This window comes from Hakea prostrata, chromosome 5, assembly GCF_041222555.1.
Source record: "Hakea prostrata isolate BN-2017 chromosome 5, UWA_Hpros_2, whole genome shotgun sequence".
Classification (NCBI taxonomy): domain Eukaryota; kingdom Viridiplantae; phylum Streptophyta; class Magnoliopsida; order Proteales; family Proteaceae; genus Hakea; species Hakea prostrata.
Window position 1 is genome coordinate 10398213 of NC_142604.1, and position 15291 is coordinate 10413503.

Sequence of the window (15291 nt, forward strand, 5' to 3'; positions counted from 1 at the left end):
TGAGAGCACCTCTTCCATCCAACTTCATCATGCCGACGTTCACTCCCTACGAAGGTAAATCAAATCCTCGTGAACATATTAGTTATTTCAAATCTGTCATGGCTGTTATTGGCCGAGAAGATGAGCTATTATGCCGAACTTTCCCGGCATCTCTCAAAGGCCCTGCGATAAAGTGGTTTTCTAGCCTACAGCCGAGATCCATCCAAAACTTCCGAGAGCTCGGGAGAAAATTTATTGCCCGATTCCGAAGTTGCATCGGGAGTAAGAAGACAGCAGATAGCCTTTTTGCCATTAGGCCCAAACCGAATGAGTCCGTTCGGGACTACCTTCTAAGATTCGATAAAGTGGCTATCGAGGTAGAAGAGTTGGATGACACGGTGGTGTACAATGCACTCTGGAGTGGAATAACCCAAAGACGTTTGCTTGAGGTATTGCTCCAAGATAAGCCAAAGACTTATGGAGCACTTCTTAAGAAATGTCAAAAACAAGCAACGGTTGCAGAAGTTATCGAAGCCCGAGAAGAGTCTACGAGAGGCGTAAAGGAAAAGAAGAATTATGGAGAAAGAGGTCAGAATTCAAATGCTCGGGCAAGAGATGACAAAAAGGGAGGTTGGAAAGAAAGACTCGCCAATGGAGACTTTACACCTCTTAATACTAAGAGGTCAGAAATTCTATTACAGATCAGAGATAAAGAAAACTTGAAGTGGCCGGGCAAGATAAGAGCCCGACCCGAAGATAGGAATATGACAAAGTATTGCCGCTTTCACAAAGACTATGGCCACCATACGGATGAGTGCAGAAATCTAAAGATCGAGATCGAGAAACTCATCCAAGAAGGGCATCTTGAAAAGTATCTTCAAAAGAAGCGACAAGATCGAGAGAAGTCCCCACCTAGATCAACAAAAAGACTCAGATCCAAAAGTCCCGAGAGGGCAAACAAGAATCCCGAGAAGAGACCCGACACTCGGGAATTTTCCCCCATTTACATTGTTTTGGGAAATCCGACGGAAGAATCCATTAAGAAGGCGAAGCAAAAGGCACGGTTCGTTGGATCGATGCAGTTGCCAAGAAAACGAAGAAATGACTTATGCCCAGATCCAATAACCTTCACCAACGAAGATCTCAAGGGCGTCACTTCTCCTCACGACGATGCTATAGTGATCAAAGTGAAATTGGCAAATCGGGAAGTTCACCGCGTTCTTGTAGACATGGGATCTTCCGCCGACTTACTATCTTATGAAGCATTTAAGAAATTGAAGTTTGAGGACGAGATGATGACTCCATGCGGGACTCACTTATATGGGTTCGCCGGGTCGTCCGCCATATCTTAAGGGACCATCCAATTGGATCTAAGGATCGGGACCTCTCCTAGGGATGCAGTCGTCCAAGCAACATTCATGGTGGTTTGGGACCTTTCAGCTTACAACGTCTTACTCGGGAGGCCAACTCTTAACGCCTTAGGGGCGGTGGTTTCTCCAACACATATGAAGTTGAAGTTTCCAACCATAGCAGGAGTCGGGGAGTGCTCTTCTGATCAGCGACTCTCCAGACAATGTTATGTGAATTATCTCAAGAAAGTCAGAAGAACCGAGAGATCGGGCAATACAATGAGTATTGAAATTCGGGATGACCGGGATGAAGAAGCTATGCAGAGAGCCGAACCTGTTGAAAAACTCGAGCGAATTCAACTTCATCCGGATCTTCCCGAGAGAGGGACTATGATCGGTTCAGAACAACCTACAGAATTCAAGGAAGAATTGACCGAGTTTCTCCAGAACAACCTAGATGTATTAGCATGGTCGGCCGAAGACATGCCCGGAATAGATCGAAGAGCTGCAGAACACAGCTTATGGATCAGGGACGATGCAATTCCAATGATCCAAAAAAGAAGGAATTTTTCGCTCGAGAAACATGCTGCCATCAGAACCGAAGTGGAGAAGCTAGAGCAATCGGGTTTTATAAAACCCATAGAATGCCCAACTTGGTTGGCGAATGTAGTCATGGTGAAGAAAGCCAACGGCAAATGGAGAATGTGTACAGATTACACAGACTTGAATAAAGCATGCCCAAAGGATTGCTATCCACTTCCCCGGATCGACCTTTTGATCGACGCCACAGCAGGACATGAAGTATTGAGCTTCATGGACGCTTACTCGGGATACAATCAGATTATGATGAATCCCAAGGACGAGAGGGATACGGCCTTCATGACAGATCGAGAAAGTTACTTCTATAAAGTAATGCCCTTCAGGTTGAAGAACGTTGGGGCCACTTATCAGAGAATGGTAAACAAAGTCTTCAAAGACCAAATAGGAAGAAATATGGAAGTATATGTGGATGATATGCTCATAAAGAGTATTGTCCGAAGAAGTCATCTGGAAGATCTTGAAGAAGTCTTTGATACTTTAAGAACATATCAAATGAGGCTAAATCCGGAGAAGTGCTCGTTCGGAGTTTCTTCCGGAAAATTCCTTGGATTTATGGTATCCCAACGAGGAATTGAGGCCAACCCAGAAAAAATCAAAGCCTTGCTCGAGATGGAATCGCCAAAGACGGTTAGGGATATTCAATGCTTAATTGGAAGAGTAGCAGCCTTAAACAGATTCATTTCTAGATCGGGTGAGAAATGTTTGCCTTTCTTCAAGGCTCTTAAAGAACTCGGGAAGGCAAAGGATACACTCTGGATGGATGAACGTCAGAAAGCGTTTGAGAAGTTAAAGGAGAAGCTCGGGACTCCACCTCTCTTAGCCCGACCTTCAACGGGAGAACAATTATTCACATACTTAGCCATTTCTCCAGCGGCAGTAAGCGCGGTGTTAGTAAAAGAAGAAGGTACTTCGCAAAACCCTATTTATTTCATAAGTCATGTTCTAGTAGATGCCGAGACGCGATATCCGGATGTGGACAAACAAGCTTTAGCCCTTGTAGTCGCATCTCGGAAACTCAGACCATACTTCCAAGCTCATCCAATTGTAGTCTTGACCAACTTCCCGTTGAAGAAAATACTACAGAAACCAGACTTAGCCGGAAGAATGGTAACATGGGCCATTGAGTTAAGCGAATATCAAATTGAGTACAGAACTCGTCCAGCTATAAAGGGACAAGTTTTGGCTGACTTTGTTCTTGAGAATAGCATGCCCAGTTCGGGAGTAGAAGATCCACTCGGTCAGGAGTTATGGACTTTATATGTCGACGGCTCGAGCAACTCTTCGGGGAGTGGAGCAGGGTTAATGCTAATCAGCCCGGATGGATTCACTATTCATTATGCTTTAAGATTCAACTTCAAAGCCTCTAATAATGAGGCCGAGCATGAAGCCCTTCTAGCAGGACTAAGACTTGCCCGAGCCCTAAGAGTCCAAGAATTGGAAGTCCGAAGTGATTCTCAGTTGATCGTGAATCAAGTTCGCGGCGTGTACAAGGCAAATGAAACAAGAATGGCAAATTACTTAGCCAAAATTGACGATTGTCGCCATTATTTCGATCATCTTGAAATAAAGCGAATTCCGAGAAAGGAAAATGAATTAGCAGACGAGTTATCCAAGTTGGCTTTATCCAAGTACTCAACCTTAGGCTCAGCCGTTTATATTGAACAGTTGGAAATTCCTAGCATTCGGGAAGTCGAGGCGATGGATATTGAAGAAGAGCCTAGTTGGATGAACCCAATAATATCATATTTGAAGAATGATATCCTTCCGGAAGACGTCAAGGAGGCTAAGGCAGTTAAAAATCAAGCAGCGAAGTTCACCATTATTGAAGAACAACTTTATAAAAGATCGGTCACACAGCCTCTTCTAAAGTGTGTTGGCCCTTCTCAAGCTCAATATGCCTTAGCCGAAGTACACGAAGGAATATGCGGAGCGCATATGGGAGGTCGTGCTTTAGCCCACAAAATAATACGCCAAGGCCTTTATTGGCCGACTATTCAGAAAGATGCCGTGGACTATGTCAGAAAATGCAAGCAATGTCAACTTCATGCATCTGTTCCGAAGACTCCGGCTGTCCCTCTTACATATGTCTCCAGTCCGATTCCCTTCGCCATGTGGGGAATGGATCTGGTGGGAAAGCTCCCTAAGGCCGCCAACAATAGAGAATATTTGATCGTGGCAATTGACTATTTCACTAAGTGGGTGGAAGCCGAACCTCTCTCATCCATTACTGAGAAACAAATGGAGAAGTTCTTTCAAGAAAGGATCATCTACAGATTTGGAATTCCAAAGATCCTTGTGACCAACAATGGAAAGCAATTTGTTGGGGCTGGCTTCAAGAATTTTTGTGAAAGATATCACATCGAGCATAGGACGTCATCTGTGGCATATCCACAGAGCAATGGGCAAGTTGAAATAACCAATCGAACGCTTTTGGATGGAATAAAGAAGCGTCTGGAGACAAGTCGGGCCAAATGGGTCAAAGAACTACCAAGCGTCCTTTGGTCATATCGCACCACGGCCAGAACTCCTACGGGAGAAACACCTTTTCGGCTAGCCTATGGCACAGAAGCACTTGTCCCAGTAGAGGTATTGGCGGAATCAAAGAGATATACATACTTCAATGAAGAAGCAAACAAAGAAGGCTTGAAGAGCAATCTTGATCTAATAGACGAAGTGCGAAGCATGTCAGAATATCGAAATCACAGATATCAGAACCGAGTAGCTGGATACTTCAATGCTCGGGTAAAAAATAGAAGACATCGTGCGGGTGACTTAGTGCTCCACAAAGTTGCGGCATCAGACCCAAGAAACCAAGGCAAGCTCTCACCCACATGGGAAGGGCCATATCTCGTTGAACAAGAGACGAAACCAGGGACGTACAAGCTAAAAAGCTTAGCCACTGGTGAGACAATTGATCAAACTTGGAATTCCATGAATCTTCGAAAATTCTATCAGTAGAATTAGTCAAGATATGTAGCATTTGCAAGCAAGTCGAAAGACCATTTGATTCTCAATAAAGTCTACGTCTCCATTTTTGACATCCTTTTTCTTGGAAAGAAAGTTATAGCGAAGAAGACACAAGCATTTCTTACGAAGAGCCCAGGAGAGTTCTTAACAAGTTTAAGAACCCAGGAGCGCTCTTCAAATCAACGAAGAACCCAAGAGAGTTCTTGACAAATTCAAGAACCCAAGAGCGTTCTTAAGAAGAGCCCAGGATAGTTCTTAACAAGCTTAAGAACCTAGGAGCGCTCTTCAAATCAACGAAGAACCCAAGAGAGTTCAAAGGCGTTACACTCGGGACCTCACTCGGGTAGCCATTCGGGAGAATTTCCCCACCTTTTAAGAAGAGCCCAGGAGAGTTCTTAACAGGCTTAAGAACCCAGGAGCGCTCTTCAAATCAACGAAGAACCCAAGAGAGTTCTTGACAAGTTCAAGAACCCAAGAGCGTTCTTAAGAAGAGCCCAGGAGAGTTCTTAACAAGCTTAAGAACTCAGGAGCGCTCTTCAAATCAACAAAGAACCTAAGAGAGTTCAAAGGCGTTACACTCGGGACCTCACTCGGGTAGCCATTCGGGAGAATTTCCCCACCTCTTAAGAAGAGCCCAGGAGAGTTCTTAACAAGCTTAAGAACCCAGGAGCGCTCTTCAAATCAACGAAGAACCCAAGAGAGTTCAAAGGCGTCACACTCGGGACCCCGCTCGGGTAGCCACTCGGGAGAATTTCTCCACTTCTCATGAAAGTCTGAGAAAGGCTCTCATAATCTGGAATTTCTCAAAGGCGTCACACTCGGGTAGCCACTCGGGAGAATTTCTCCACTTCTCATGAAAGTCTGAGAGAGGCTCTCATAATCTGGAATTTCTCAAAGGCGTCACACTCGGGTAGCCACTCGGGAGAATTTCTCCACTTCTCATGAAAGTCTAAGAAAGGCTCTCATAATCTGGAATTTCTCAAAGGTGTCACTCTCGGGACCTCGGGTAGCCATTCGGGAGAATTTCTCCACTTCACATGAAAGTCTAAGAAAGGCTCTCATACGATGGAATTTCTCAAAGGCGTCACACTCGGGACCTCACTCGGGTAGCCTCTCGGGAGAATTTCTCCACTTCACATGAAAGTCTAAGAAAGGCTCTCATAAGATGGAATTTCTCAAAGGCGTCACACTCGGGACCTCACTCGGGTAGCCTCTCGGGAGAATTTCTCCATATTTCATGAAAGTCTAAGTAAGACTCTCATAAGATGGAATTTCTCAAAGGCGTCACACTCGGGACCTCACTCGGGTAGCCTCTTGGGAGAATTTCTCCATATTTCATGAAAGTCTAAGTAAGACTCTCATAAGATGGAATTTCTCAAAGGCGTCACTCTCGGGACCTCGCTCGGGTAGCCATTCGGGAGAATTTCTCCACTTCACATGAAAGTCTAAGAAAGGCTCTCATAAGATGGAATTTCTCAAAGGCGTCACACTCGGGACCTCACTCGGGTAGCCTCTCGGGAGAATTTCTCCACTTCACATGAAAGTCTAAGAAAGGCTCTCATAAGATGGAATTTCTCAAAGGCGTCACACTCGGGACCTCACTCGGGTAGCCTCTCGGGAGAATTTCTCCATATCTCATGAAAGTCTAAGAAAGGCTCTCATAAGATGGAATTTCTCAAAGGTGTCACACTCGGGACCTCGCTTGGGTAGCCACTTGGGAGAATTTCTCCACTTCTCATGAAAGTCTAAGAAAGGCTCTCATAAGATGCAATTTCTCAAAGGCGTCACACTCGGGACCTCACTCGGGTAGTCACCCTTAATAAAGGCAATGGCATCTCTCGGAGAACCAGGCTAGGGGCTTCTCGACTCGACGAGACTTTAGAGAAATGATGGATATCATTCAAGACGACGCATTGGAATTTCTTCATTAGAAAAAACCTTCAAAGAGGTATGAGAAAAGCATTCCATGCACTCAAGAAACCGATCGCACGGAATGGGGGGCTCTGTTGTGGAGAACATGTATCCTGAGGACCCCCCCCCGGGACGAACGTACACCCCCACTCGGGATAGAGAAGTCTTCTTAAGGGAAATCCTCTTAGGAGGATTCTGAGAATCCCTTATGGAGAAAACGCATACCCACTCGGGACTTGATTATTCTGAAGACTCGGGAGGAATAGTGTTCTCCCTTGAGAGGCACAGAAAACCCCCTCGGGCCATGATTATTCTGAAGACTCGGGAGGAATAGTGTTCTCCCTTGAGAAGCACAGAAAACCCCCTCGGGAGGAAGCATATTCACCCCTTCAGGGAACATGCACGGAATAAGCTCAAGAAGTCCATTTGGACTGCATCCAAGAGAGACGTTGAAGAAGACGGCCAGGTCAAGAGAGTTAGTTATAGATAACTACTCAGTAAGAGCCGTTCCGAGAATTGGGGAGATGAGTCATCAGATAACGGCTCTATTTGGTCCGACAAAGAAGGAACCGTTATTCCAAAGAGACTCCACTCACTCTTCAATCGTCAATCCGAAACTCAAGGAAGCGCCGTCTCCAGGTAACCTCTATATAAACCCACCTCCTACATGGAGAAAGGTATGAGAACTTCATCTGATAAATTATTCATTACGTTCTTGAGAACTCTCTCAAGAACTCTTATTATTGCCTAGGCTAACTTGGGCGTCGGAGGCGGTTCCCCGGCCAAAACTAGGCCTGACCGTTCTTGCTTTCTTTATGTGTGCAAGCATCACAGTTATTCCAACTTGGCTAGAGAGCTCTAAAGGTGGTCATCTCAATATCCAGCCCTCGAAGAAGTTCTAGACGCAACAATAGTATAGAATAATTATCTTCCTTATTATTTGTTCAAATAAAATTGTTATAATTAATTTGGTACTTAATCTATAGTCTTCGAGGGAACGATCTTTTATCATTATATTACTTGTCATGACAGCATACACTTGCGTTGTTATTTTTTACAAAAAGTATTTGGCGCCATTGCCGGGGACTATTAGATTAATATCAATATCAGTTACTACTAGTTTTAATTTGAATTGTTTTATATTTTTTTTCTTTCCTATTATTTTATTTTATTTGTAGTTGTGAATTGGAGATCTTTCAAGTCCTACTGATTTTGCATGAGAAGGAGAGGAAATGATAATTTACTTTCTTTTGATCCTGAAATTGAAGCAACTTGTCAAAGGAACTCAAAAGCAAAGAAAGATAGAATAAATTCATCTTCCACTTCTAGAGCAATGGATCTTGATAATAATCAACCACCTCTTGAAGTTGAAGCACCAAGGCGCAAGACTTTAAGAGAGTCTGTTGCACCAATTGTGAGAGATAATAGGACAGCTATAAGGCGTCCACTTGTAGCAACTAACAATTTTGAAATCAAGCCTGCTATCATTACAATGGTGCAAAATAATCAATTTTCTGGATTGCCTAGTGAAGACCCAAATCTTCACATTGCTGGATTCTTGGACATTTGCGACACATTCAAGAGCAATAACGTTACTGATGATGCCATAAGATTGAGATTGTTCCCTTTCTCATTAAGGGACAATGTTAAGAGTTGGTTGCATTCTCCACAACCAGGATCCATCACTACTTGGAATCAAATGGCTCAAAAAATTTGGTAAAATTCTTTCTACCATCTAAGACTGCTAGTTTATTAACATATATTTCTATTTTTTTGCAGTATGATTCGGAAACACTATTTAAGGCATCGGAAAGATTCAAGAACTTACTAAGGAAATGTCCACACCACGGAATAGAGTAAGTCAAGGACTTACTAAGGAAATGCTCACATTTGTACTTGAAATGTGAGTGGAGTAAATGAAATCTTACCAACTTAACCAATCTAAAAAAGATTTATCTTTCAGCAAAAGAAAAAAGAAGAACAGAACCATGTGACCATACAATCAAAATCTTATGTTATCAATAACTTCTAATTATCATAGATGATAGTCAAAGTTAAGTGATTCTTGAAATCTTCTCGAAATTCCTTTGGTTGTGTTTAGCATGCCTAATTAAAATATTAGATTTCATTGATATCACCTAACTTTAACTATCATCTATGATAATTAGAAGTTATTGATAGGACAAGATTTTAATTGTATGGTCATATGGTTTTGTTCTTCTTTTTTCTTTTGTTGAAACAGAAATCTTTTTTAGATTGGTTAAGTTGGTAAGATTTCATTTACTCCACTCACATTTCAAGTACAAATGTGACCATTTCCTTAGTAAGTCCTTGACTTACTCTATTCCATGGTGTGGACATTTCATTAGTAAGTTCTTGAATCTTTCCCATGCCTTAAATAGTGTTTCCGAATCATATTGCAAAAAAATAGAAATATCTGTTAATAAACTAGCAGTCTTAGATGGTGGAAATAATTTTACCAAAAATTTTTGAGCCATTTGATTCCAAGTAGTGATGGATCCTGGTTGTAGAGAATGCAACCAACTCTTAACGTTGTCCCTTAATGAGAAAGGGAACAATCTCAATCTTATGGCATCATCAGTAACGTTATTGCTCTTGAATGTGTCGCAAATGTCCAAGAATCCATCAATGTGAAGATTTGGGTCTTCACTAGGCAATCCAGAAAATTGATTATTTTGCACCATTGTAATGATAGCAGGCTTGATTTCAAAATTATTAGCTGTTACAGGTGGACGCCTTATAGCTATCCTATTATCTCTCACAGTTGGTGCAACATACTCTCATAAAGTCTTGCGCCTTAGTGCTTCAACTTCAAGAGGTGGTTGATTATTATCAAGATCCATTGCTCCAGAAGTAAAAGATGAATTTATTCTATCTTTCTTTGCTTTTGAGTTCCTTCGACAAGTTGCTTCAATTAAAAGATCAAAAGGAAGTAAATTATCGTTTCCTCTCCTTCTCATGCAAAATTAGTAGGACTTGAAAGATCTCCAATTCACAACTACAAATAAAATAAAATAATAGGAAAGAAAAAAATATAAAAGAACTCAAATTAAAACTAATAGTAACTGATATTGATATTAATCTAATAGTCCCCGGCAACGGCGCCAAATACTTTTTGTGAAAAATAACAACGCAAGTGTACTCTGTCGTAACAAGTAATATAATGATAAAAGATCGTTCCCTCGAAGACTATAGATTAAGTACCAAATTAATTATAACAATTTTATTTGAACAAATAATAAGGAAGATAATTATTCTATACTATAATGCAAATTGAAATTTAAATAGAGATTTATTAATCACTAAAAACCTAGGGGTCGATTTAAGCATAACCAGCATTCACACCCTTTTATCCCTCTTTATAATTTGAGAAATATTTTCCTGATTGATAGTCGAAATTCCCTTCTCTATCTACTAGTCTCTCTCGAGTACTAATAGAAATTCCCTCAATTGCTAACCCACTATATTTCTATGTGGGTTACAACAACTGAGAAATCATTAAATTCTATGGATTCCCATATAACAACTACACAAACCATGTAAGTATATGTCTATCCTACATGTAATTCATGGCTCTTACTCCAATGAACTAAACACATAAATCCCCTCTCAGATCATTATGATTAACAAATCAGTTGATTAGTAGCCAATTAATCAAGAGCATGAACAATAGAAGTAAAAACTCAATTAAAGAAAACAATATTCAAAATTATATTGATGAATTCAAGAGTGAGAATTCAAAGATAGGCTACGTCTGATCCCTAGAAAAATTAAATTATTCTATACTAGAAATAAAAAACATTACAGAAGAGTTCGTGAACATTGAAAGAAGATGAAGAAAAACTTATTCACAAACTTCATATCTCCAAAGCCAACCAACGTCTCTTGGTTTGACCTCTCCGCTCCTCCAAAGCTCCAAGAAAGTTCTCTATGCTCTTTCAAAGCTCCCAAAAACGTTCTCTCCCTCTCATCTTGGAGATTGCTCTCCTTTTATAGATTAATTAAACTCAGAGTTTGAATCAAACTCAGAGTTCTTATCTGACTTAACCAATGAGTCTTTTGACGTACAAATCGGACTAACTTAGAGATCTCCAATGCATAATCTCACCGTTAGATTTGAATATCAAGAAGTCATGAAGCTCTCCTCCAAAAATCGGCTAGATCGGACACCGGATGACCATCCGATGAAGGGCTTGATCAAAACTGAACAGAGACACTCAAAAACGGAAATTTTGAGTCTTCCTTATTTGAATTGGATTCTTTTTCCTCTTTTCCCTTCTTTGATCAAATCCTAATTAGGAAATAAAATATAGAATCATCAATGATTCATTCTCTTTATGTTTTTGACTTGATAAAGCTTCTAGAGTGCACTGTAACTTGATGGTCAAGACTTTCCTTTATGGAGTGGAATAAAATCCAATTGAGTTCCATTAGGAATCTTGCAATAATACCCAGATTTGATTGATAACTTCCTACACATAAAATGAATAAATCTTAATTATAATTTGTTAGGAAATATATAAAATTACCAAAATTATAGAAATAAAAGGAAAGGGTGCAACATATTCATTTTCATATCATATTAGGGTAAATTGATGTAAAACAATTGTAAACACATGGAAATATAGTAAATTAATCGTATAAAATAATATGGATGAAATCAACTTATCAAATTACCCCCAACTTTAACATTTGCTAGTCCTCGAGCAAATACAGGATCAGACAAACTCTCATTTTGATTAAATATTCAATCTTAGTCAAGTTCAACCATAATTCGAAGGAATGTATAAAATAAGTTAAATAAGAGATAAGTAGATAGATCACAAAATCAAAACTTTGACCCGTGTGTGTGTCTATACCTTAACCAATCAAGTGCATGCATGTTTGAGATCCCAAATTCAACCGACAACTCCCTAGTTTCAAGGTCAATTTTTATATGTCCAGCCTATCATCCCTCTCTCCACTAATGAAGAGCAATCACTTATCTAAGGTTAAGAGGACTTGTGAAGGTAGAAGAAATATAGACTAGAGCTGAAATACATATATGGAGATGATAACATTGAAGCACCAATTTTCTTTTCTTTTCTTTTCTTTTCTTCCTTTTGCCAAAAATTAGCAATTTCATACTTTTTTTTTTCTTTTCTTCTCAAGGTGATAACACATCTTCCAAGAAGCAATCCAAGACATATCCTACACCCGTAACATGGCTCTCAAATAACTATCTATCCAAGCATTGCGGTGGCTTTTGTCCCTAAGCCCCAATTGTGCAATGTTAACCCAGTGAGAATCCAAAAGGCTCACTCCGTGGCATTAACTATGGAGACCCGCAACTACAAAGAAGATCTACTCACAATGCTTTTAATCCTCACCATGCTTTTAACAATCCATATCACCTTCGGTCTATTCAAGGGATCACACGACTTGGGAGAATCACCAATGAGATCTAACATATAAACCATATACATCTCCACGAAGTGAAACATGGTATAGTATAAGTGGAATAGATTAGAAGAGAATATATATATTTTCACAAATTTAAATGAAAGAAGAATGGTCTCTATCATATCCCTAAAGAAGTGGCACTCATGAATTTCGCCTCAAGAGGAAATCTTGGTGGATTCTAATATGTTGACTGAACAAGAAAATTGCAGTCTCATTTGAAAATCCCTAAATACAATAACTCAATAGCAAGGTTAAGTGCTCAAAGGGTGGGTCACATAATCAAGGTTAAAGTGATTCACATACTCATCTGATATTTAGCGAATTCATCATATTCAAAGGATTATAGAGGAACACAACTAAAACATGAAATACTAAATAAGATTAGAGATTTACATGTCATAACTTCCTTCTATTTTACTCTACTATCTAGAAAATTAAGCTTCAACCACTGATAAAAAAGTTATAAAATGATTTGAAAAATTCTGCTTTTGAAAAGAAATTTCAGCATAGTGAGTCTCAACCCATAGACAGGAATCTTAACATCCACCCCCAACTTTATAATGAGCATTGTCCTCAATGCAGCGACAAAATGAAAATATTAAATGCATGCAATAGGAAAGAAATGTAACAAGATGTGAAGTAAGATGAAGGAGACTCCCTTGATTCATAGCTTTAAGAGTGATGTAGTCAAAATCCGCCCTCTTCTTTTCATTCTCCTAAAAATAATTATGGAAAAAGAAACAAAAAACATCGAATTTAAAAAAAAAAATAATAATTGAAAAATCAAAGAAGTAGTGAAGAAAAACTTTGGGTTGCCTCCCAAACAACGCTTGCATCATAGTTCGCAACCGAACTACCCCCAACTTTAGGTCAAAGATAAGAGTGACTTCTGGGGGTCGAAGCCACTTCCAAATGAGTGACTAAGTTACTAGCCATGATCCTAAATAGGAGATTTGTCAACAGATATAGGTGATAAAGCTTTTAACTGCATCTCATATTCGGAAATTTCTTTATTTTCTGCATTTGTCACACCCACCAACCAAGCTTCAACTGAATCAACTGGATAGCTTATTTGAAATACCTCCTTTGTACACCTCTCAATAAAGTCAATTCTAAAGCAGTTATCTGTTTTATTTGGAAACTTGATGACCTTGAATACATTGAATGTGATCTTCTCATTTTGTACTCTCATAGTAAGTTTACCTGTTTGAAGATCAATCAGAGTCCTCCCAGTCGCCAAGAATGGCCTACCAAGAATAATGGGTATGTCTTGATCTTCTTCCATATCCAATATTAAGAAATCCGCTGGAAATATAAACTTGTCCACTTTAACCAAGACATCTTCAATGATTCCCCTTGGATATTTAATCGACCTATCCGCCATTTGAAGTGACACTGTGGTAGGTTTAGCTTCTCTAAGGCCTAGTTTCCTAAAAATAGATAGAGACATTAAATTAATACTAGCACCAATATCACATAAAACCTTATTAAATTGAAAATTTCCTATAGTGCATGGTATTGTGAAACTCCCTGGATCCTTTAGCTTAGGTTGAAGCTTCATCTGCAGAATAGCACTGCATTCCTCTTTCAATGCGACAGTCTCATAATCTTCAAGTTTCCTCTTGTTAGCAAGAATATTTTTCATAAACTTGACATAACTCAGCATTTGTTCCAAAGCATCTGTAAAATGACTATTAATATGCAATTTTCTAAATTTTTAAATACATCAAGAAATTTAGAAAATTGCTTATCTAGTTTCTATTTCCTGAACCACTGCGGATATGGAATAGGTGGATTTTAAGGTGGTGGATTGTCTAAAAACAATTTGGATTTTGGCTTCTCCTCCTCCTTAACGTATTCTTCTGCATCTTTTTGCTCATCATGAACCGCCTCAAAAGAGGGTTCAATTACTACAACTTTCTTGAAAGGTTCCTCTAATACTTTTCCACTTCGAAGCTCAATAGCATTTGCATATTCTCTAGGATTTGTCTCAGTATTACTAAGTTGTGATCCTTTTTGCCTTTGATTCATTCCATGGGCGATTTGCCCCATTTGTACTTCCAAATTTTTAATAGATGCAAAAATATTCTGATTGGTGGTCTCTTGCTTCTGCATAAATTGCAAAGAAACTATAGCCATTTTCTCAATAGCATCTTTCCATGGAGCTTTCTTTTGAAATGATTGAGCTTGTTGATTTTCAGGTTGTCTTTCAGTATCTTGATTGTTTTTCCATCCAAAATTTTGATGGTTTCTCCACCCTGGATTGTATGTGTTGGAATATGAATTGTTCTGTCGGTTAAAGTTCCCCACATATTTTGCTTGCTCTAATTGATTTTGCTCAAAAGGATTAGCCATTTGACATTCATTGCTATAATGTGTTCCCTCACAATAGTTGCATATCACAGTTGGAGGTTTGGTGCATTGAGTTGCTAACAACCCTACTTGCTTTGTTAATGCTTCAAGTTGGACGGCCATGGTTGTCATGGGATTAGTTTCATTCCTCTGCAAAACTCTTCTTGAGACAAATCTATCCCTTGGCCTTTGATATGCATTTGAGGCCATAACATCCAAAAGATCAAAAATTTATGTTGGATCCTTGTTCATGATTGATCCTCCTGCTCCAGCATCTACTAATATTCTTGTCGAATTAGATAAACCATCATAAAAAATTTGAACTTGCCTCCATTGCTCTATTTCGTGGTGTGGACATTTCCTTAGTAAGTCCTTGAATCTTTCCCATGCCTCAAATAGTGTTCCCGAATCATACTGGAAAAAAATAAAAATATTTGTTAATAAACTAGCAGTCTTAGATGGTGGAAAGAATTTTATTAAAAATTTTTGAGCCATTTGAATCCAAGTAGTGATGGATCCTGGTTGTAGAGAATGCAACCAACTCTTAACGTTGTCCCTTAATTAAAAAGGGAACAATCTCAATCTTATGGCATCATCAGTAACGCCATTGCTCTTGAATGTGTCGTAAATGTCCAAGAACCCATCAATGTGAAGATTTGGATTTTCACTA

General features: G+C 39.5%; 3 non-coding genes across 3 annotated transcripts; 2 read left to right on the forward strand and 1 right to left on the reverse strand.

Moving 5' to 3' along the window:
- Positions 1 to 8557: 8557 nt before the first annotated feature.
- On the reverse strand, positions 8558 to 8659 carry LOC149015043 (small nucleolar RNA R71). The gene has a single exon (XR_016173792.1). It is a non-coding gene; the product is annotated as a small nucleolar RNA R71 (small nucleolar RNA).
- A 490-nt stretch (positions 8660 to 9149) lies between these two features.
- Positions 9150 to 9251, forward strand: LOC149015044 (small nucleolar RNA R71). The gene has a single exon (XR_016173764.1). It is a non-coding gene; the product is annotated as a small nucleolar RNA R71 (small nucleolar RNA).
- A 5710-nt stretch (positions 9252 to 14961) lies between these two features.
- LOC149015045 (small nucleolar RNA R71) lies at positions 14962 to 15068 on the forward strand. The gene has a single exon (XR_016173768.1). It is a non-coding gene; the product is annotated as a small nucleolar RNA R71 (small nucleolar RNA).
- Positions 15069 to 15291: the final 223 nt, after the last annotated feature.